This window comes from Nannospalax galili, unplaced genomic scaffold, assembly GCF_000622305.1.
Source record: "Nannospalax galili isolate Female #2095 unplaced genomic scaffold, S.galili_v1.0 scaffold330, whole genome shotgun sequence".
NCBI classification, from domain to species: Eukaryota; Metazoa; Chordata; class Mammalia; order Rodentia; family Spalacidae; genus Nannospalax; species Nannospalax galili.
In genome coordinates this window covers 2751122-2774242 of record NW_008329640.1, presented here as the reverse complement: position 1 = coordinate 2774242, position 23121 = coordinate 2751122, and the positions used below count along the sequence as shown (strand labels likewise).

Here is a 23121-nt window from a genome sequence, read left to right as displayed (position 1 = left end):
CACTTAACTGGTTTTAGCTGTGGTTTGAATGCCCTGGGGGGGGCAGGATAATGAAACTGACTAGGGAAGTCTGCCTTAGAAGCTGACTCTAAAGCTTACGTGGAGATATCTTAGAACTTTTGGGATTTTTTTTTAGCAGTGTTAGGATAGAAAAAGTGGGGTGAAGTGATGGTTTCCAAGGGAACGTGCCTGAAATTAAAATCTCAGGAGATTCCACTTGGTTCCCTGCACAGGCCTTCCCTCAGATTTGAGGAACTGGCAGCCATCCTAATGACTCTTAAGTGGCCGCTGCGTCACCAGGTTTTTATATTAGAAAGATGTTTAGATAGAAGGTCCTTTGTCTACACCTGTACAGGCGGTCGGAGGTCATTAGGGGACAGAGAGGCCTTCAGCTAACGTCAGGGAGTAGCCCTGACCAGGAAGCTTCAGTTGCCTTTCCGTCTTTAATGTTCTCATGCAAAGACTCTAGACCGGAAACAAAAGGAGGAAATTAGAAGAGATCTGTGTTGCCCTCCTGGTAGGGAGAGATACTCACGAATCCTGCGTTTCAGAGGGCACCAGCTACTAGCTGGCGCGAGGTTCAGAGGCTCTCACGTTGGGCGCCAGATATGGGGGCGCAGGGATCTCGGAGTGACAGCTGCTGGGTGTGGCGCCGGTCTCCTGTGTGCACCTGGGGTGCGGCGGGTCCCGCACCGCGTTGCTGTTGGTCTCCGCGTCTACTGGGTGCTGGCAACTCTACTGATTGCTGCGCTCCCAGGCGGGTCCCTGCTTCTCCACATTGTTGAGGCTCTCTGCTACCGGGGCTGGCCCGGTCGGGTTCCGCTTCAATTTCCACCATGCACTCTCTAAGTTCGGGACCCGGTGGCCACCAGGTCACGAGGAGAGGTGCGAGAGACGGCGAAAGCTGGATTTCCATGAGTCGTGGTTTACGAAGAGATAGCCCTCTCTGGGAAGGCTGGATCGTAGGCAGTAAGACACAGAACTCAGCTCAGTCAGTGGTACAGCCCCTTTATTCTGTGACTCAGCTCGGCTCCAGGCCTTAGTGATCCATCGATTAATTAGGGGAAACCAGGATATTTTATACTGTGGGGGTAGTGGTAAAAGCCTTAGCTGATAGGTACTTTGTGGGATGCCCTATTTACATATGGAAGTGGGCTCCTGCCAGGCTGTCAGACTGCCTGAAAATCACACAGGAAAAGCTGGCAGTTCCAGAGGCGGAGGCCATGGCTACTTCAAAAGATGAGTCAGGAAGATGCCGGGAAGGCACCCTGCTGATAAAAGGAGTCTCTGCATATGAAGCCGAACCCATAGGCTATCCAGACATGGAGAGACTGCTACTTTACACAACAGGGGTCCCCAACACATATATTAGTTGGAATTCTACCAGAAAAACTTCTTAACAACTCTTTGGCTGCTTTGAAAAATTCATAACGGAAAGGCACAGTTAGGCATTGGTTACACATACAGGAGGTTGAGGCAGGAGGATCTTGAGTTCAAGGACAACCTGGGCTTCAGTGAGTCCAAGACAGAAAAAGGAAAAAACAAAAAAACAAAAACCCAAAACCCAAAATTATCCAAAGGGAGAGAAAGAGAGGAGAAAGCAAAGGCATAATAAAGGATTAATTCTAAATCAATTGTCAAAATAATTAGAAACATGAACAATAATTTGATGGGTTGGTTTGTTTGCTTGGTTTTTGTTTTTTTTGACACCAGGTCTTCCTGTAGTCCCAGCTAACCTGGAACTTGCTATATAGACCAGATTGGCCTCAGTCTTACAGAGAGAGAGAGAGATCTTCGTGCCTCTCTGCCACTGGAGTTCTGGGATTAAAGGTGTGTGCCACCATGCCCAGCCATGATGTATTTTTTGATGTATTATTAAGGTATATACTTTAACACATTTTATGCATTTCACATTTTCCCAGCCTTGTCCTGTAGTAGCTCCTTAAAGCTGGTTCCTTAGTGTCCCTTTAATATGACCTAGTGGTCTTGCTAACAATTGAAGTTCCAGGCTCATCTTACAAATGCTGTGCCTCAGACATGGAGTCAGCCATTGTTCCAATGAGTCCCAGTTCTTTCTCAGAAAACTCAGCATTTAGAGAAGCTCTGCCTTCATGAATGAGTTCATTCCATTCACGCCATGCTATTACCACAGCAATGGAAGAGGGACCATGGGGATGAGTCAGTTATCACAGGAGTTACTGACAAAAAGATGAGTGGTTCCCCTCCCCTCTTTTCAACTTCTTTCTCATTGGTTCTTCAGCCTGTTGCCTTGAGGTAACACAACAAGAAGGCCCTCCCCCAGATATGACCTTGGATTTCCCAGCCTCTAGGCCTATAAAAAAATAAACCTTTGCTTTATTTTTTTAATTTTTTATGGAATTTTTTTTGTATTTCATACAGAAAAATCATCTTTATACCCCCTTTCTTCTTCCCCTTTGGCACCCTCCCATAGTTCCCCCTGGAGTTCATATATTCTGTCATTTGTGTTAAGGTCTATCAAGTAAAGTTAGTGTCCCCAGATGTCTCTCAGTGCAAGTTCATCCACTGGGATCTAGTCAGCCTATCTAGAGTCCCTCCCTTTAAGATCAGCTCTTCCTCACCCAGCAGTAATCCTTCAATAATTCTGCCAATAATTATTCAACTAGATTGGTACCTGCTGTTCATTTCCACAGTTCTGTGCTGGGTTTTTGTCTGCTTAAGTTTGCATGGGTCTTGTGCATGCTGACACCATTGCTGTAGGTTTGTATGAGAAGGGTCCCAGGTGCTTGTAGGACTATTTCCGCATGGTTGTGCCCCTTCTCCCTGGCTCTTACAATCTTTCCACCCCCTCTCCTGCAATGGTCCCTGAGCTCTGGGTGAGTGGATTTCAATATAGAAGTCCTGTCCAGGGACCCACTCTGCAGACTCTTATTCTCTGCGTTTTGGCTATTTATGACCTTTTGTGTTCCTGGCCCTCTATTGCATGTGGGAGCTTCATTGATGAGTTAAAAGATGCATTAGTGTTCTCTTCATCCCTTTATGTGAGCCTTAGGTGTAGCGGTTGCATCCTAGATGTGCCACTTAGACTTGGGCAATTCACAGGCACTCTCTGTGTGTGACCAGGTATGAAACTGTCTCTTGAAAGAGAAGCTTCTTTGATGGGTAATAAGTGGGATACTTGTCAATAAATTCAAGGATCCATATTTTTAAAAAATATTTTATTATTATTTTTTATTTTATGTGTATCAGTGTATTGCTTGCAGTATGTTAGAGCACCTGGGTCGTGCAATGCCCAAAGAGGTCAGAAGACAGTGTTGGATTCCCTGAAACTGGAGTTAGAGTGGTTGTTAGCCACCATATGGGTGCTGGGAATCAAACTTGGGTCCTCTGCAAGAGCAGCCAGTGCTCTTAACTGATAAGCCATCTATCCAGTCCCAAGGATACATATTTTGCACATAGTAAGAAATTACATTTGTCTAGGGATGTGACAGCCTTGCAGTTTTCTCTAAGATCTATGACCTCTCCAGCTATGTGTATTTGTCTAAGGTTTACAGTACCACACAAGAGTTTCATCCCATTGAGTGGGTTTTAAGTCCAATTAGGTAGTTTAAAATAAGTTAAAAGTGTCAAGATAAAAGTGTCACTATTGTACCAATGTTGTTTGCTATGCTGCTCATTGATGTGGTTTTTAGGCCTTGAAGCTGGAGTTGGACCATCTATTGATGTTCTCCCTTAGCAGCTTGTGTAGTGCTCTCTAAAAGCTATGAGAGCTAGCCTTCATGGGAGGTGGCTTGCAGGTCAGTTCCAGCTCCACTGCTCCAAATCCTGTGTCCAAAGTATACCTGTCTTCAGCAACAGGATCTTACCTTCACGTTCTGGGAGGCAATCAAGGGCTGTGGCAATAGCCTGTGTGATTTTGGGAGTCTCTTGGACAACCCTGGCCAACAACTCAAAGGAAGGTTTCTCCTGTCTGGCACTATTTCTTGTTATGTAGCCTTCAGCTATATATATGGACTCAGGCAGAGATACTGTATGTGTAATTTTTCTGTAGGTTTTTGGACTAATATGATTTCCTCTGGTTTTTTATACTAGCTAGGCATTATTTATCTCTCTTCTCCCTCTCCCTGTCTTATCCTCCCTCCCTGCCATTCCCGTTTAAAGTGTCCCCATCTTCCCCATTTCTTCCTTTATAATTCCTGTCTGCTATGGTCTCACCTCTCTTGAGAGCCTTCTTTCCTTTATCCCCATAGTTCTTTGAATAGCCCTCCTTCTCCCCCTCCCCATTTCTTCCTTGATAATTTCTGTCTGCTTTTTGCTCTTTATAAATTATCTAATCATGCCAGACATGGTGGTATATGCCTTTAATCCGGGCACTCAGGAGGCTGAGGCAGAGGCTAGGAGATCTCTGAAATTGAGGCCAGCTTGGTCTACATAGTGAGTTCCAGGCCAGCTGGGGCTACAGGGACACGCTGTCTCAAAAAACAAAACAAACAAAACAAAATTTACCCAGTCTTAGGCTGAGGATGCAGGCTGAGGATGAGGATGGTAGAGTGTCAGCCTAGCATGAACAAAGTCCTGAGTTCAAACCCTGGTATTGAAAAGAGGCGGGGGGGGGGGGGGGAGGATACAGCTCAGTGGTAGAGTCCTTGTCTAGTATGCATGAAACCCCAGGTTCAATTTCCAATGTTGAAAAAAATCAGACTATAAATTATCCAGTCTTATTACAGTAGCACAAAATGGAACACACACACACACACACACACACACACACACACACACAAAATACACATACACATCATGTTTATGACATGGTAAAGATGTCTGGACATATACAGGCTGAAAGTGAAAGGGTGGAAAAGAATATTCATGCAAATGGTAACCCAGCAAGAGCACAGGTGGCTATACTTGTATCAAATGAAATAGATTTCAAGCTGGACATGGTAGTGTACTCATGTAATTCCAAAATTTGCGAGGCTGAGGCAGGAGGATTGCTGTAAATTCAATGCCAAGCTAAATTGTATAGCAAAACCCTGTCTCAAAAACAAAACAGCCACGCCTTTAATCCCAGCACTTGGGAGGCAGAGACAGGCGGATCTCTGTGAGTTCAAGGCCAGCCTGGTCTACATAGTGAGTTCCAGGACAGCTGGGGCTACAGGGAGACCCTGTCTCAAAAAAAAAAAAAAAAAAAAAACAACATTGCAAAGGCCTAGTACTATTTCACATATGTTTACCCACATATTTTGGGTATGCATACCAAACTTATGTCCCTAATGGTGGGCATTAGTGTTCTTTCATGGTTTCCAATCCATTACAAATTGTGCTACAATGGCTTATGTATAGTTTATTCTGCCAGGGTGTCATCTTTGGCAGGGATCACCTATCATTTTGCATTCACAGCAGCAATTAATGAATGCCTGTTTCCCTACAACTTCCACATCAGAGTGAAGTTTACAAACAATTTAGGAAATTGACAGGTTTTGACTGTGTGTAATACTTAAATCTGTTTCTGTGAGACAAGGGCTCACTATGTTGCCCAGGTTGGTCTTGAACTTCTGAGCTCTAGTAATCCTCTAACCTCAGCCACCTGAGTAGCTGGGAACTAAATATGTTTGCCACCATACCTGATTTGACATCTGTGATAGTTAACATTGACTGTCAACTTCATAGGATCTAGACTCACCTGGGAGACAAGCCTCTAGGCATGTCTGTGAAGGATTATTTTGATTAGGCTAACTAGAGTAGGGCGATCCCCCCTAAGCAGATGACACCATTCTCCAGGGTTGGGTCCTGGACTGCACAAAAAGGAGGAAGCTGAGTATAAGCATTCAGCATTCTCTGTTTTCTGGCTACAGATGCAACTTATCAGCACATCACACTCCTGTCTCTATGATAACCTCACCATGATGGACTGTACCTCCGATTATGAGCCAAAATAAACCCTTTCTTTCTTACAATATTTTTTTAAGTCTTTTTGAGACAGGGTCTCCCTGTAGCCCCAGCTGTCCTGGAACTCACTATGTAGACCAGGCTGGCCTTGAACTCACATAGATCTGCCTTCCTCTGCCTCCCAAGTGCTGGGATTAAAGTAACTAACACAATATATTACTTTTTTTTTTTTTTTTGGTCTTTTTGAGACAGGGTCTCCCTGTAGCCCCAGCTGGCCTGGATTCACTATGGAGACCAGGCTGGCCTCGAACTCACAGAGATCCGCCAGCCTCTGCCTCCCAAGTGCTGGGATTAAATGCGTGTGCCACCACGTCTGGAACTAACACAATATATTACTTTTAATTTGTGCTTATTTTTTTAATAATTTATTTATTATTTTTATTTTATGTGTATAAATGTTATGCCTGCATGTAGGTAAGTGCATCCATGCCATGCAATGCCTGCAGAGGACAGAAGAGGCTGTCAGATCCCTTGGAATTGGAGTTACAGACAGTTGTTAGCTGCCATGTGGGTGCTGGAATTTGAACCCAGGTCTTTTGCAAGAACATTCAGTATTCTTAACTGCTGAGCCATCTCTCCAGCCCTAATTTGTGCTTATTTTTAATATATTAGTGTACACACACACACATGTAAATATTAACCTCTTTTTATTTTATTTCCTTAGGACAAATCTCCAGAATTCCTTAATGGGTCTTCCCATTAAGACTTTTACACACATTGCTCAATTTCTCTCCAAGTTTCACTTTAGCAGTAAGTGTGCCCATTGTCCATGTCCTCACTAACACTAGGTATAATCATGTGCTTGTAATCTTTGACAATCTGCTAGATAGATCATGATGCTACATTACTATTTTAACTTTCAGTCTTCTGATAACTTATATCATCTAAACAAACTCTTCATGTATACTCATTTGGCCTTTTTTATTTTAAAAATGAGCTGAAGCCGGGCATGGTGGTGCACGCCTTTAAACCCAGCACTTGGGAGGCAGAGACAGGTGGATCTCTGTGAGTTCAAGGCCACCCTGGTCTACATAGCAAGTTCCAGGACAGCTGGGGCTACAGGGGAGACCCTGTCTCAAAAAAGACCAAAAAAAAAAAAAAAAAAGAGCTCATACCAAAGACATCATTAACCTACCTTTTCACTCAGAAAAGATATTTACCCTTTTGTGTATTTGTGAATTATATATGTAGTTAGTCATGTATGTGCACATGGGTGTGTGTGGGTTCATGTGTATGTATGTGTGGAGGCCAGACATCAACATTAAATGTTTTCCTCAATCACGCTCCGCTTTTTAAAATTTTATTTGTGTGTGTGTGTGTGTGAGAGAGAGAGAGAGAGAGAGAGAGAGAGAGAGAGACAGAGACAGAGAGGAGTGCAGGCATGTGAGCCATGGAGCATATGTGGAGGTCAGAGGAAAACTTCCAGGAGTCAGTTCTCACTGTCCACCTTATTTGGAAGTAGAGTCTCTCTTGTTTTTCCTGCTGCTACACTGTATACTCCAAGCTATCTGGCCCTCAAGCTTTGGGGTGATTCTCTTGTCTCTGCCTCCCATCTTACTACAGAAGTGCTGGGATTACAGATGTCCACCACCACATCTGGCTTGTAACCTGAGTTCTAGGGACACAGGTCATCAGGCTTGTGGGGCAAGTGCTTTTACCCACTAAGCCATCTCCACATCGTCCATCACATTTTTTTTTGAGGCAGGGTCTCTCACTGAACCTGGAGCTCACCATTTGGCAAGATGGGCTTATAGCAAGTCCCAGAGATCCTCCTGGCTCCCTTTCCCCAGTTCTGGGATTGTAGATCCATACTGCCATGCCTGGCTTTTTACATGGGCTTTAGAGACCCTAAATCATGTCCTCATATTACATGATAAGCACTTTACCAACTGAGCAATCTCCTCAACCCTGATTTGTCATCCATTTAAAACAGACCACTGAATCTCATTCAGATATCACTCTGCCAAATATTTTCCTGAGTCAAAATATACTAAATACACAGGAATCACATCAAAAGGGGAAACTAGAGTTAATGGCTGCCTCAATTCAACAGACCTTTACCAGGCCCCTGCTATATGCCAGGCAATGTGCTCCATGTTGACATATAGAGTTAAACCAGAAATAATTTGTGCCTTCAAAGAACTCAGTCTAGCGAGGAATATAAATTGAAACAGGTAATTACAATAAATACATGATATCATTTAAAGTAGTTATGAACTAGACTGTCACAGAAACACTTAACAAGGAAGACAGGTATTAAAGGATGTTTCCTGAAAGAAAATTATGCTATTTTATTTATTTATTTATTTTTGTCTTTTTAACACAGGGTCTCCCTGTAGCCCCAGCTGGCCTGGAACGCACTATATAGACCAGGCTGGCCTTGAATTCACAGAGATCTGCCTGCCTCTGCCTCCCAAGTGCTGGGACTAAAGGCGTGCGCCACCACGCCCAGCAATTATGCTATTTTAATGGACCCAGCCAAGTTAAGTAGAAAGGATACTACAGGCAAAGGAAATTGGAGCAATGGTGCATATACACAAAGTATCACCGCAGTTTGGAAATAGATTTGGAAGTATGATTGCAGTGGCTGGCAATCATAACAAAGGCACAAATAGGTAACTAAGAAAGGGTTGGGGATATAACTCAGTGGTAGAACATTTGCCTAGTATGTGTCAGGCTCTGGGTTCAATCCCCAGAATCCCCCACCCCACCCCCCCAAAAAGGGGAAAACCTTCTGAGAAACATAGATCCCATTAATCTGACTCAGGTCCTACTGAATTCCAATGAGTGGCTACATGCTAGGTACTGGAGATAACAGACAGTGGAGACACAGTTCTGGCTCTCAGTTTTCAACCCAGCAGGAGAGGCTATGTAAAGGCCTTTTATCCCATAGGGGATAGAGAACTTAAAGCTAGGAAATAATATGGACAAATCTGTATGCTATGGTACAATTTTATGGCAGCCATAGGTTGGGGTAGACCTTACCAGATCAGATGAAAGGCTTCTGAAGAAGTCTTCAGGAGATGGACAGGGTCTAACTAGTAATGCCAGTTGAGAAAGACTAGAGAGGCCATAATTAGTAAATAACTAGGCGGTCAAATTTGTTTTTAGTACACTTATTCTGTAATAAGCAACCCCTTTTTTTTGTAAGTGCTGAGAATGATCTGTGATATATTCTAGAGCTTTACTGAGAACTTGTATCCAGTTTAATGGTATAGATTCTAGAGTCTACTGTCTTCCCTTTTTACAATGACTGGCAGATATGTCTACTCACCCATAACAGCCCTCAAAATGATACATAATGGTATCTGCAGGTTCTCTCAGGGCTGCAGATGTACTAGTCATCTGTCAACCTTTTAGCTTTCAAATAATCATCTCCTTGCAGGGTACTGACATTGAAGATGGAAATTAAAGACCTTGAATCCCAGTAGCAGAAAGTCAGGGAACAGGTTCATATCCTAAAACATCCCTGCCTGGAAGTTGAAACAGGACAAGCACATGAGACAGAATTCTAACAGCAGCTAGAGCACTGGCCACTGTTCTTGCTTAGCCTCCATAATCTACTCCTCTCGCCTTACCCACCCTCCTTACCCTGATAATAAATCCTCTTTCTACTTAAGGCAATCAGAATTAGTGTTTACTGCTTGTAACAAGAAATCTAAAATCCCTAGATTGAATCTGAGCTCAGAATCTAAACTTAGAAGCATCTAGTAGCCTATCTTCATTCTGATCATCCTTATCAGTCTAGCCAAACTTGATGAGCTTTGTAAGCCACTTACAGGCCTCATCTTTATTGAATATTCACTAAGTCTTACTGAATTATATTGTCCCTTAAGTGGTGTGGTCATTTGTGCCTGTAACCCCAGCACTATGGGGATCAGCCACAGGAGGATGGCTGGAGTTCTCTGGCCAGCCAGCCTACCTGAGAAACAGTGAGCTCCAGGTTTGGTGAGAGACCCTGTTTCAAGGGAATAACGTAAAACATGATGCCCTCCTTTGACCTCCAAATATTTGATCACATCTACACATACATATGCCACAGGGGAAAGGGGAAGTACTTTGTTACTGAAAATGCTAGCAATCACCTGAGGCTTCAGGGAGTCATAATTTTTTTTTTAATGTGCCTGCATGTATGTAACCCATGTCATGCAATGCCTGCAGAGGTCAGAAGAAGGCGTCAAATTCCCCTGGAACTGAAATGATGGATGGCTGTTACCACCATGTGGGTGTTGGGAAGCAAATCTGGGTCTTCTGCAAGAGGCATCTCTTGAGCCATCTCTCTAGCCCAGGGAGTCATATTTTTTTTTCCTGAAGCAAGGTCTTACTCAATGTCAATAGCTGCTGACTAATCAGAGTGGTGGTTGCTAGAGATTGGAGGTGTCCTTCACAATTTCTTCAAACAAGACAACAATGCAGTTTGCTGCGTCAATTGACTCTTCCTTTCACAAGACTTCACTGCAGCACCTGATGCTACTTGATAACATTTTACCCATGGTAGAACTTCAAAACTGAAGTCAATCCTCTTAAAACCTTGCTGTTACTTTAGCAAGTAAATTTATGTAATAGTCTAAAAACCCCTTGCTGTCATCTCAACAGTGTTCACATCTTCTCCACCTGGAGTAGATTCCATGTCAAGAAACTACTCTTTGCGCATCTGTAAGAAACAACTCCTAGGGCTGGAAAGATGGGTCAGCAGTTAAGAACACTGACTTTTTGCAGAAGGCCCAGGTTCAAATCCCAGCACCCACATGGCAGCTAACAACTATTCGTAACTCCAGTTCCAGGGGATCTGACAGCCTCATCTGTCCTCCGCAGGCACTGCATGACACGGGTGCACTTACCTACATGCGGGCATAATACTCATACACATAAAATAAAATAATAAAATTTAAAAAAAAGAAACAACTCATGCATTAAAGTTTTACCTCAAGATTGCAGTAACTATCACATCTTTGAGTCTAGTTCTCTTACTATTTTAAACACATCTACAGCTATTTTTTCCACTGCAGTTTTGAATTCTTCAAAGGCATCCATCAGCATAAAAATCAACTTCCTGCCGGGCGTGGTGGTGCACACCTTTGATCCCAGCACTTGGGAAACAGAGGTAGGTGGATCTCTGTGAGTTCAAGGCCAACCTGGTCTACATAGTGAGTTCCAGGACAGCTGGGGCTACAGGGAGACCCTGTCTCAAAAAGAAAAAAAAAAAAAAAATCAACTTCCTCCAAACTCCTGTTAATACTGACAGTTTGTATGCTTCCAATGAATCACAAAATGCTCTTAATGGCATTGAGAGTGGTGGATCCTGTCCATAAGGTTTTTAAATTACTTTGCCAAGATCCATCAAAGAAATGACTGTCTACAGCAGCTGTAGCCTTATGAAATGTATTTCACAAATAGTAAGACCTGAAAGCTGAAATTATTCCTTCATTCGTGAGCTACATGATAATATTGTGTTAAACGTCATGAAAAAAATTAACCTCGCTGAACATCTCTATCAAAGCTCTTGAGTGACCAGATACATTGTCAATAAGCAATAACATTTTGAAAGGAATCTTTTTTTTCTGAGCAGATCTCAGCTTCAGACTTAAAATATTCAGGCACAATGTTGTAAGTACATGTGCTGTCATCAAATTCTGCTGTTTCCTTTATAGAGAAGAGACAGAGTATGGTTCATGGTATACATGCGCACACACAGAAGCCAGAGAAGGACACCATGTGTCTTCCTTTATTGCTCTCCCTTATTTTATTTATTCATTTTTATTTTCTGTGTATGAGTGTTTTGCCTGCATATATTTAAAGTGTACCACATGTAATGCCCATGAAGGCCAGAGGAGGGCATCGGATCCCCTGGAACTGGAGTTACAGATGGTTGTTAGCTGCACTGTGGTTCTGGGAACTAAACTGGGCCTCTGCAAGAGCAGCTAGTGCTCTTAACCACCGAGCCACTTCTCCAGCCCTTGTTTTTTTGAAACGGGCTCTCTCACTGAGTGTGAAGCTTGCCATCCTTAGCTGTCCAGGCTGACAAGTGAGTTCCAGGAATCTGCCAGTCTCTGCCCCCGCCCCAATGCTGGAGTTACAGACATGCAGCCCTGTCCAATTTTCACACGGGTGCTGAAGATTTGAACTCAGGTCCTCTTGCTTTTATGGCAAGCACTCTTATCCACTGAGCCATCTCCCTAGAACCAGGAAACTCCAGGGTTTTTCGTCTAGTTTTTTTTTTTGTTTTTTTTTTTTGTGGGGTTTTGTTTGTTTGTCTCATGATGTCTCATGATGTAAACCCTGACTAGCCTGAAACTTGTTATGTAGACCAGGGAAGCCTCAAACTCAGAGATGGGATGAAAAGTATGCGCCATCACAAACAGTCTCAAAACAAACAGCTTTTTTAAAGGACACAGAAAGAAGCTGCCCAACACTCTGTCGGGGGTTTGGGTTGTTTGCTTGATTTTTCTGTTGTTGACTCTTGTAGTTCTGTTTTTTCTTGTTACTATACTTTTAGCTAAAATAACAAAGCAAGAGAAAGAAATAAAAGGGATTTGGGAAAGAAGCTGGTCATGGTGACCCACAGCTATAATCCTAGGGCTTATAAAATGAAGGCAGCACAGGGCTGGAGAGATGGCTCAGCGGTTAAGAGCACTGACTGCTCTTGCAGAGGACCTGGGTTCGATTCCCAGCACCTACATGACAGCTAACAACCTCTATAACTCAAGTTCCAGGGGATCCGACGCCTTCTTCTGACCTCCATGGGCACTGCATGACACAGGTGCACTTACATACATGGAGGCAATACACTCATACACATAAAATAAAAATAATACATAAAATATTTTTTAAAAGATGAAGGCAGGAGGATCAAGAGTTCAAGTCCAGTCTTGCCTACATAGCAACTTTGAAGCTAGCCAGAACCACATAAGACCCTGTCTCAAAAACAAAATGTAATAAAACAAAATAGAAAAGGAGTCAAATCATCCCTGTGTACAGACTTTTATCAAAATATCAAGATAAAAATTCAACATTCAGGCTGGAGAGATGGCTCAGCGGTTAAGAGCACTGATTGTTCTTACAGAGGATCTAGCACCCACGTGGTGTCTAACAACCATCCATAACTCCAGTTCCAGTGGAATCCAATACCTTCTTCTGACCTCTGTGGGCACTGCACGACACAAGTGCACTTACACACATGCAAGCAATACATGCATACACATTAAACAAGTTTTTTAATTCAACATACAAAAATAATCTTCTTCTTTCCTATATACCAATAATGAACCTGCAAAAAAAAAAATCAGGAAAAAGCATTCGCAACAGCTTTAAAAGGACTTAAAGAATTCACTACTGAATCTGTCTTGGCTTCCAAAACTTTCATAAGAAAAGTATTAGTGCTTCGAACTCAGTACTTGCTTAAGAGCTACACTAATTTTATAACATAGTTTACTTGTTCACGTATTTCTAGAAACCTATTCATTTCTTCTAGACTTTCTGATTTATTTCCATATGACTTTTCAACCTCTATAAAAACAGCAGATTTCATTGACATTATTGCAATGTTCTCCTTTTTAACTCTATTTTTATTCATTTGGGTATTCATTCTCTTTCTTCTGATTGGGTGAAAATGATTTGTCAACATTTTTGTCTCTTCACCAAAATAAGTTTGCTCCCTTGATTCACTGTATTGTTCTCTGAGTCTTTATTTTATAAATTTCTACCACATCCTTTATATATTTATGTACCATTTCAGATTTGTTTGTTCCTTTGTAAAACCTTGAGGTACATGTTTATGGAGAGTCTTGCTGCCAAAATTTCCCTGCATGCCTTTGTCAACCCACCCCTCTATGACTCCATGACCTGGCATCACCTTGACACTCTGTGAAAGTGTCTACAATACTCTGTGTATTCTGACTGTTCATTGATTTAGATCTCCACCATAGCTAATTATGAAACAATAAAGAGGCTGTAGTACAATAGGACAGTGACAAAGTAGATTCTTGTCCAATGCTGGCCTGATGTGCAAGAGATACTGTCAAGTCAGTCTGTGACTGGACACAGTACCTGTGAGAACTGTGGCATGTCTGGCTTCACTATGGTCTCAGCTGCAGCTCCCTCCTCCCCAGGGATCTAGTGCTGGAGCTGGAGGCTGTTTTCCACTGTTTTCTACATAGTCTTACTTTTTCTCCATGTTTTCCCACTATTCCATCACTTCTTTCCTTGTCCCCAATGATCTTAATGTCTCTGTTACAAATACAGTGCCTTTCCTCTCTCGTTCTCCTTTATGGAGTCAATGAAATTAATCTGTTATCTTACAAAGCTCAAATTTTTCAAAATAGTCTATCACCAGAGAAAAGTCAGAACACAAGCCTGTCTCTTTAAGGAGCCAGTTAATGACTCCAGACTCTACAGCCAGAAGAAATAAGGCCTAAGCCCACCTTAGCTCTCACACTAGAATAGACTTAAGAAGCTGTTCTGTGCTGTTGCTAACAGCTCCTAATTCATGGTCCTAACCAGTACCTGGTTCTTCTGTGCTCTGTGTCATATACGCTGTGTTGAACTCAATCCTGGGGTGTAAAGCTTCCAGCCACCACATGAAATGCCATAAAAATCATATACTTCCTTTGTTCCAGGATTTCTCTAAAGAATCCTCAGATGACTTCTCTGAAAGCCCTGCTCTGGCCTCCTAGCTCTCTACCCACTCTCTCTTAGCAGCTATCACAGTTTTCTTAATCTCAGTTGGAATGGAGCTCTTCGGGTTTTAAAAGGAAGCCTCCACTCATGTGCATACCCACACACAGAACGCACACATACACCTAATTAAGGAATAACACAATCTTTAAAGGGAATCCACTCTTTCCCTTTAAGGCCATTTATGTTACTCTATTTTTAATATATTGTTGTTTCTCACTATTGTTCTCCTATCTCAAGTTTGGGTCATGGTTTCCAGGCTATTTATCCTAATAAACCTCATTTCTGAAAGGTTTAAAAAAAAAAATCCTAGGTATAAACCTAATCATGGAGGTAAATCTCTACAATGAAATCTTTAACATGTTTATTTATTAATTGCATGTGTGCATCTGTGTGCACATGCATGCTACGCCACACAGGTGGAGACCAGAGGACAACTTGTGGGGTCGGTTCTTCCCTTTCACCATGTAGGTTCCAGGGACTGAACTCAGGTCAGCAAATACCTTTAACACTGAGCATTCTCTCCAGCCCTACACTGAAAACACTGAAGAAGGCTGGGATGTGGCTTAGTTGGTAGTGTTTGTTTAGTATACATAAGGTCCTGGACTGGATCCCTGGCATTGCATAAACTGGGCATGGTGGCATTCACCTGCAATCCAAACACATTTAGGAGGTGAAGCCAGGAAGATCAGGAGTTCAAGATCATCTTTGGCTATATAAAGAGCTCTAGGCCAACCTGGCCTACTTATGAGACCCTGTCATAAACAAACAAAAACACAGAGGAAACTGAAGACGATACTAGATAGTAAGACCTCCCATGCTCATAAATTGACAGAATCAATTTGTGAAAACAGCTATACTACTGAAAGCAATCTACAGATTCAATGCAATCCTCATCGTGAGAACTCCCATCCTTCACATAGAAGCACAGTAGACCCTGACTAGCCAAAGTACTTCAAACAGAAAGAGCGATGCTTAGAAGAAGTATCAGAATATCTGGTCTCAAACTATACCATAGAGTTAACAAAAAGAAGATGGCACTAGGACAAAACAGATACCAGAACAATGGAACAGAATATCCAGACCTAAGCCCACACAGCTACAGCCATCTAACTTTTGACAAAGATGTCAAAAAAAAAAAAAATACATTGGAGCAGGATGTGGTGGCACATGCCTTTAATCCCAGCACTCAAGGCAAAGGCAGGTGGATCTCTGTGAAATCAAGGCCAGCCAGCTCTACACAGAAAGTTCCAGGCCATTTGGGGATACAGGGAGACCCTGTCTCAAAATACACCAAGAGGGGGAAAAAATACTTTGGAGAAAAGACAGTCTCTTCAACAAATGGTGCTGGAAAAGCTGTGTATCTACATATAGAAGAATGAAACCTGATTCACACTTCTCACCCCCTACAAAAATCAATTCAAAATGCATCAAAGCCCTTGATGTAAAACCTGAGATTGAAGCTACTAGGAACAAACACTTCACAATATGGGCACAGGCAAGGGTTTTCTGAAAAGGACTCTAATAACTCAAGAAATAATTCTAAGAAATGACAGACAGGATTGCATGAAATTAAAAAGCTTCTACATAGCAAAGAAAATAATTAGTAGAGTGAAAAGAAGCCTTGAAAATGGGAGATAATCTTTGTCAACTCTACATATTGCAAGATATTAATATCTAGAATCTATAAAGAACTCAAAACCTTAACCACCAAGAAACTATTCAATCAATAAATAGGCCAATGAACAGAGTTCTCATAAGGAGGACAAATGGTCATGAATATCTGAAAGAATGTTCAACAAACTTAGCATCAAAGAAATACAAATTAAAACATTTGAGATTCTACCTCATCCTAGCTGAAATTGTTATCAAGGAAACAAATGACAACAAATATTGATCAGGATTCTGGGAAAGAGAAACACTTATAAATGGTTAATGAGTGGCTAACAACTCTCTGTAACTCCAGTTTCAGAGGATATGACTTCCTCTTCTGTTCTCTGTGGGTACTGCATGACATGGGTGCACTTACGTATGTAGGCATAACATTTATACACATAAAATAAAAATAAATAAATCAAGTCCCAGAACTCGGGAGGCACAGGTAGGCGGATCTCTGTGAGTTTGAGGCCAGCTTGGTCTCCATAGTGAATCCAGGACAGCTGGGGCTACAGGGAGACCCTGTCTCAAAAAGACCAAAAAATAATAATAATAATAATAAAAAATAAACAAGTCCAAAAATTTTTTTTAATTTTTTTTATTATTTTTATTTTATGTGTATGCGTGTATTGCCTGCATGTAAGTTAAGTGTACCCATGACATGCAATGCCCACAGAGGACAGAAGAGGCTGTCGAATCCCCTGGAACTGGAGTTACCGACAGTTGTTAGCTGCGATGTGGGTGCTAGGATTTAAACCCTGGTCTTCTGCAAGAACAACCAATATTCTTAACCTCTGAGCCATCCCTCCAGCCCCAATTTTTAATGGTTAGTGGGAATGTAAACTGGTACAGCCACGTTGGATATCAATATGGAGATGCCTCAATAAACCAAAAACACAAGTACTATATGACCCAGCTACACCACTCTACCTAAGGGAATCTAAACATATAATAGAGATACTTATGCATCCATGTTTACTGCTGCACTATTCACAACAGCCAGGAGATGGAACCTGCCTAAATGCTCATCAATAGATGAATGAAGCCATAAAGAATAACAAAATTATTTCATTTACAGGAAAATGGAAAAACCGAAGGTCCTCATGTTATATGAAATAAGCCAGACTCAGAAAAACAAAAAAATGAATTTTTCTTTCATATGTAGAATATACATGTATGCTCACATATGTACATATATATGACATGAAAGGAGAAGGGGAACTGTGTGAGAGGAGAAAGTCTAAAGGGAGGTGGATGGTAGAAAGAATAGTAAAGGGTAAGAAAGACAAAATATCATTTTCTTTCAAAGACTGAATCTATATGTATGTATGTACGGATATATACACACATTTGAAAACAAAGTGGAGACTATTTCAAGGGGAGGAAAGACACCAGCCCAGTGGGGGGAGCAATGGGGAAGGTAGTACAGGACAAACACAAGCGCAGTACAATAATATATAATATATATATATTATGTATTTAAATGTCATCATGAAACCCAGTATTTTGTGCTCTAACTAAAAATTAGTAACAATAATAATAATAATAGTAATAATCTGGAGAGATGGTCAACAGCTAAGAGGCCATGCTGCACTTACAGAGAACCCAGATTCAATTCTCAGCACCCATGCAGTACAGCTCACAACTGCCTGTACCTCCAGTTCCAGGAGATCCAATACACTCTTCTGGCCTCTGTGGGCACCACATATATGTACATACACCCCCACACACACTCATACACAGAGACATAATTAAAAATAAAAATTAATATTTGCCAGACATGGTAGTACCTGCCTTTAATCCCAGAACTCAAAAGACAAAGGCAGGTGGATCTCTGTAAGTTCTAGGCCAGCTTCATCTACAGAGCAAGTTCCAGGCCAGCCAGGGATACGTAATGGGATCCTGTCTTAAAAAAAAAAGAAAGAAAGAAAGAAAGAAAGAAAGAAAGAAAGAAAGAAAGAAAGAAAGAAAGGAAAAGAAAAAAAAGTCATAGAAGTCAAATCATTAAGTGTATTATCAAAATACTAATGGAATGACTTTGTTGGTGATGGTGCATTACAGAGATAAATAACTGTTTTGTAAAGAGATTCGAATGTATTTTTTTAATATGCTTAAAACAGGAATAAAATATAGCAGAAAATTAATCCTGAGAGAGAATGGTATCTTTTATTTCATAAAATAAATTCTGAATTTTGGAAAAGATCCAAGAAGGGTCAGTTCCTGATGTGCAGAAAGGCAAAAAGAGACACCCAGAAAAGTTCCAATTTAGAATCAAACAGAATCTCTTAATATGCTTGTATATATTTCTCCTGAATAGATAATATATTCTCATTATTCAAACTTCAAAAGTCATAAAAGTACACCATGAAAAATTCCTTCTATGTCAGTCCCTATCTCCAAAAGCAATCAATATTATGAGTTATATGTAGTCTTTCAAAGAGATATATTTTATGCACATGAAAAGGTAATGTGTATGTGTATATGTGAGTACAGGGAGAGATACACATTGTTTTTCATTTTTTCTACACAAATGAAATCAGTAGACATACTACTGATCATTTTATTTTTCTAGTTATATCTCAGATATCTTTCATAGCTGTACATAAAAAAATTGTTATTCTTTTCTACAGCAGACAGTTCATTGGATGAAAATCAATAATTTATTTACCAGTTCTCTGTGGGGTTTTTTTCCCAATATTTTACCATTATAAACAATGCTACAATAACTTTGTGCCACTATCATTAAGTAGGAATAAACCTGTAGAAGAGACTCTACAAAGGAATGGATCAATGAAAAATGTGTCCGAATTCTGATGGATATTAACAGCACAGCCACAGCACAATTTACAACCCCACTAGTAATACATGAGTGTGTTTTGCACATCCTTCCCAATAGAGTGAGTTAGGAAACTCCCAATGCAGTTATTTTCATTTTTCTTAATAAGCCAGTCTATGCATCACTCAGCTACTGGGAGCCACTTCCACTTCTTACAGCATCTTTTTTTTTTTTTTTTTTGGTCTTTTTGAGACAGGGTCTCCCTGTAGGCCCAGCTGACCTGGAACTCGCTATGTAGACCAGGCTGGCCTCAAACTCACAGAGATCTACCTGCCTCTGCCTCCCAAGTGCTGGGATTAAAGGCATGCACCACCATGCCCGGCCACAGCATCTTTTTTAAAAAAAAAACAGCTTCATGTGTATAGGGAAAAGTGAAAAGATAGTGCTTTTATTTTTTAAGTTTCAGGGCATGCCCAAAATTGTGTAAGAACTGACTGCCAAAACAACTTTTAATTGGATTCAGATAGGCAGGAAGTAAAAATGAGAAAGAAAAACAGTTTATTTCCAGAAGAAAACGTGTAGGAGAATGGAATCTTGTTTGAGAGTGAAAAAAAAAATTATAAACATATCCTTTTAGGTTTCTGAAGTTTAAACAACTACAAAGAAGGAAAGGCCAGTTTTTAAGTAGGGTAGTTTTTAATAGACTAGCCAAATATAAGCCAATTCTCCATGTATTCCCAGAAGAAAGTAGAGAAAACAGGACAGATTTTACAAATTAGATGCCATATGAGGAAGTGGTTTTTTGTTTTTCCTTTTAATGCATATATATCTATCTTATTATGACTAGAAAATTTTAATTCATCAAACTAATAATAACATGGGTGACATTTAGAATGAAATAAAGCTTTAAAATAGCAACCAGATAATACTGGATTAAGGTATTCCTTAATGTGACAAATTCATTGCCATAGTTCCTAACTGTACAAAAGTTTGGAGACAAGGAACAGAGGAGAAATAAAAGCTCAAGAATAACAATTTATAACTAATGGCCTTGACAGCAGGGCAGAGGCAAAACTTAGAACCCTTCTTGAGGTCATTTATATTTGATAATTTTTAAAATAGAATTTTCTTTTCAGGTTCCCTAGTATGGTTTAGACAGTCTAATCATGCTACAAAGTTGAGCTTATTTTGGTGTTTTCTTTACTAAAGAATCAAAACGCAGGTTTTTCCCAAAGCATTTGAATATTAGGTCAGGGTTTCTTCAGAACTCATCTCAGAGGACTTCCCCTTCACTTAACGGTTGCAGAGATAATTAGCCTGGCCTTTTTTATTGCAGAGCAGAGGAACCAAAGCAGGTGATGTGGTTATAGACTTGAGAGGCTTCAAGGAAAACACATTGGTAGAGTTATGTTCCAAACAAATCCAGTGACCATACGACCCAATTTCTCCTCAGCCCTTGAGAGTGGGACATGCTCCTCAGAGCTCATTCAGATTACACACTTTGCAATTACACTGCATGAATTGAAATATGACATGATCATCAATGATTTTAACACTGTACAACACAACCAGTGTTTTAAAAGAAGCTACAGGCAGACCACTTACTACATTGATATAAAACCACCCAGAAAACTAAAAAACACAACCCTAAAGGCTCCTTAGCATAAGCTTCCACCATTCTGTATCATCCAACATGGAAGCTTCCAAATTTCAAATCCTAATTTAAAGTGAAATAATCACAGATATGGAATATTTCCATCACTGCAAAAAAGACCTCTTGCACTGCTGTTTGTCCTACATTAGAACCACCACCACGTTCACCTGACCATTTCCAGTCCTCAACATCAAATGCACTGATGGCCCCTGGGCCAAACTAAGTTCTCCCTGAGTTCATAAGAGACACTGCCCTTTATTTTTCCCCAAAGTTCTATAGACTTTTTAAAAATGTAAGTGATGCAATGTGTTCCTCAGAGAATTCTATGGTATAAAGAATGATATGCTTTCCCCTGGGGAACTAAAGAACCCAGGTGCCCAAATAAAAAACTGTTAAAAACAATTACAGTTCATAAAACACTAAGAACACCATAACCACTGGAGACCTTAGTTTATTCAAACATAAGCCCTTCCTCTTACCAAAAATGACAGCTGACAAACATAAATGCCTTCTGCAAAGAACACATTAAGAGCAAGATGCTGTTATTCTGGAGACCGACAAATTCATGGAGGACTAAAGTACATTGAAATAGCCAAACCCTTAATTCAATAACAAGTGAAACAACAGCCCTTGTTTTTCACTGCTGTTTTCTACCAGGTGGCAAAAACATCTTTACATTTTATTCCTTTTTAGTATCTCTTTTTACCCACCAGATCATTTTCTAGTAGAAAGTGGTAATAACTCCCAGTTTTAAGAAGTTTTTAGGTTTACTCCCAAATCTATAACACACTGGTCCAAGCAGCATTCCCACCCAGCATTGCAGACCTAGCTTAACTACAAGTCAGGGTTTCTCTCAAAAGCAGCATTCCTGACATTTGGAGCCAGGCCTTCCCGTCAGGGCCTATTCCTGTACACTGCGGGATGTTTATCCACATCTCTGGCTTATCTTTGGTAGCTGTTGGTAACAGCTGCCTACAGCAACAACAACCAAAAAATATTTCCAGACATTGGCAGATGTCCCCTTCAGGCATCAAATTGCTCCTGGTTGAGAACCACCACTCAACCCCAAGGAGCATCCTTAGTTAGCAGCAATTGGTGCTTCATCAAATCTTTGCACTGAGACCTTCACCTTCTCATCCAGCCAGTATTTACAGACCCTCTAGCCCAACAAACATTTTAAATAGAAAGGCTTTAAGAATATGCCAGGGAAATAATAGAAAATAGATTAGATATTTTAAAACAAAGATGCCTAGGTATGTTCACCACAAACACATAAGGAACTAAAGGAGAAGTTAAATATTGGCACATACAGGGGACAGGTGTTTATGAGACATATACTTTTAAATAAGGATTTATTTGCTTAACCTTTCAGAAATTATGCTTTGAATTTTTTCCTTTTCTTTTTGGTCAAAACAAGGGCCCCACATATGCATTTTATACATCCAACTCTGCTTAGAATTTCCATCACCACAATATCAAATGTCATCACTGTTTATTACAAAGAACAAAAAGTTAAAATATTAAAAAGGCAAAATTTGTTAATATAGTTACAGAGAAGAGTTAGTTGCGTGATTCACATGTGTGTGTGTACATCATGAGACAGGAGATATTTAGGATACAAATAGAAAAGGCAGGCAGATCTCTATGAGTTCGAGGCCAGCCTGGTTTACATAGGGGGTTCCAGGCTACCTGGGGCTACAAGGAGACCTTGCCAAAAAAAAAAAAAAAAAAAAAAGAAAAAGAAAAGAAAAGAATAAAAAGAAAAGGCACCACATTGGAACAGATCCATCAGGAATCTCTCTGCGGCAGCATGGTAATTTAGCTAGGCAAAGCCAAGTTTATCTCACACTGACAACTGTGTTGGGTTTCACACCAAGTACTTCGGACAGTGGCTCAAAGAATCTTCCCACCAAGCTAAGAGGCAGGCAGGTACTATTACTATCCATATCTTACTTACAAAAGAGGAAACTCAGACATGATTAGAAAAGTAAAGCGACTTGCCCATGGTCACTTCAAGTGAGGCTCTAGAATTCAACCCAAGCACCCAGCATCCACATCCAGCAGTGCCTCAACCACTGTACTTTATGATGTCTACTTCCAGGCCTGGAAAAAAAAATGCTACTTAGTCACACCAGTTCTTGCCCATCTCCTGGATTTCACGGAGTATTCTTTTAGATGCATTCATTCTCCTGTGACGACCACCAGTCTTGACAGTAACAGTGGGTTAAGGTGTCTCTTCAGTCTTTGGACAGTGAAAAAATCCGCACGCAGGAACTTGCGTAGACTGAAATGGAGACACTCGTTCAAACAAGAGGAGGGTGAGCCTCGGTGAATGAGGGGGGTCGCCCAAATCCCTACCGCAGCCTCTAGATCCTGCCTTTGCATTGACTGTGAATGTTCATTCAAGACCTCAAAGCCCTCCTGCTCTGCTTTTCAT

At 40.8% G+C, this 23121-nt stretch overlaps 1 protein-coding gene across 2 annotated transcripts in view; it reads right to left on the bottom strand.

The window, feature by feature from the left end:
* Positions 1-23121, bottom strand: part of Tmed8 (transmembrane p24 trafficking protein family member 8) — a 50453-nt gene that overhangs the window by 26416 nt on the left and 916 nt on the right. The gene's annotated exons all lie outside the window — the stretch shown is intronic.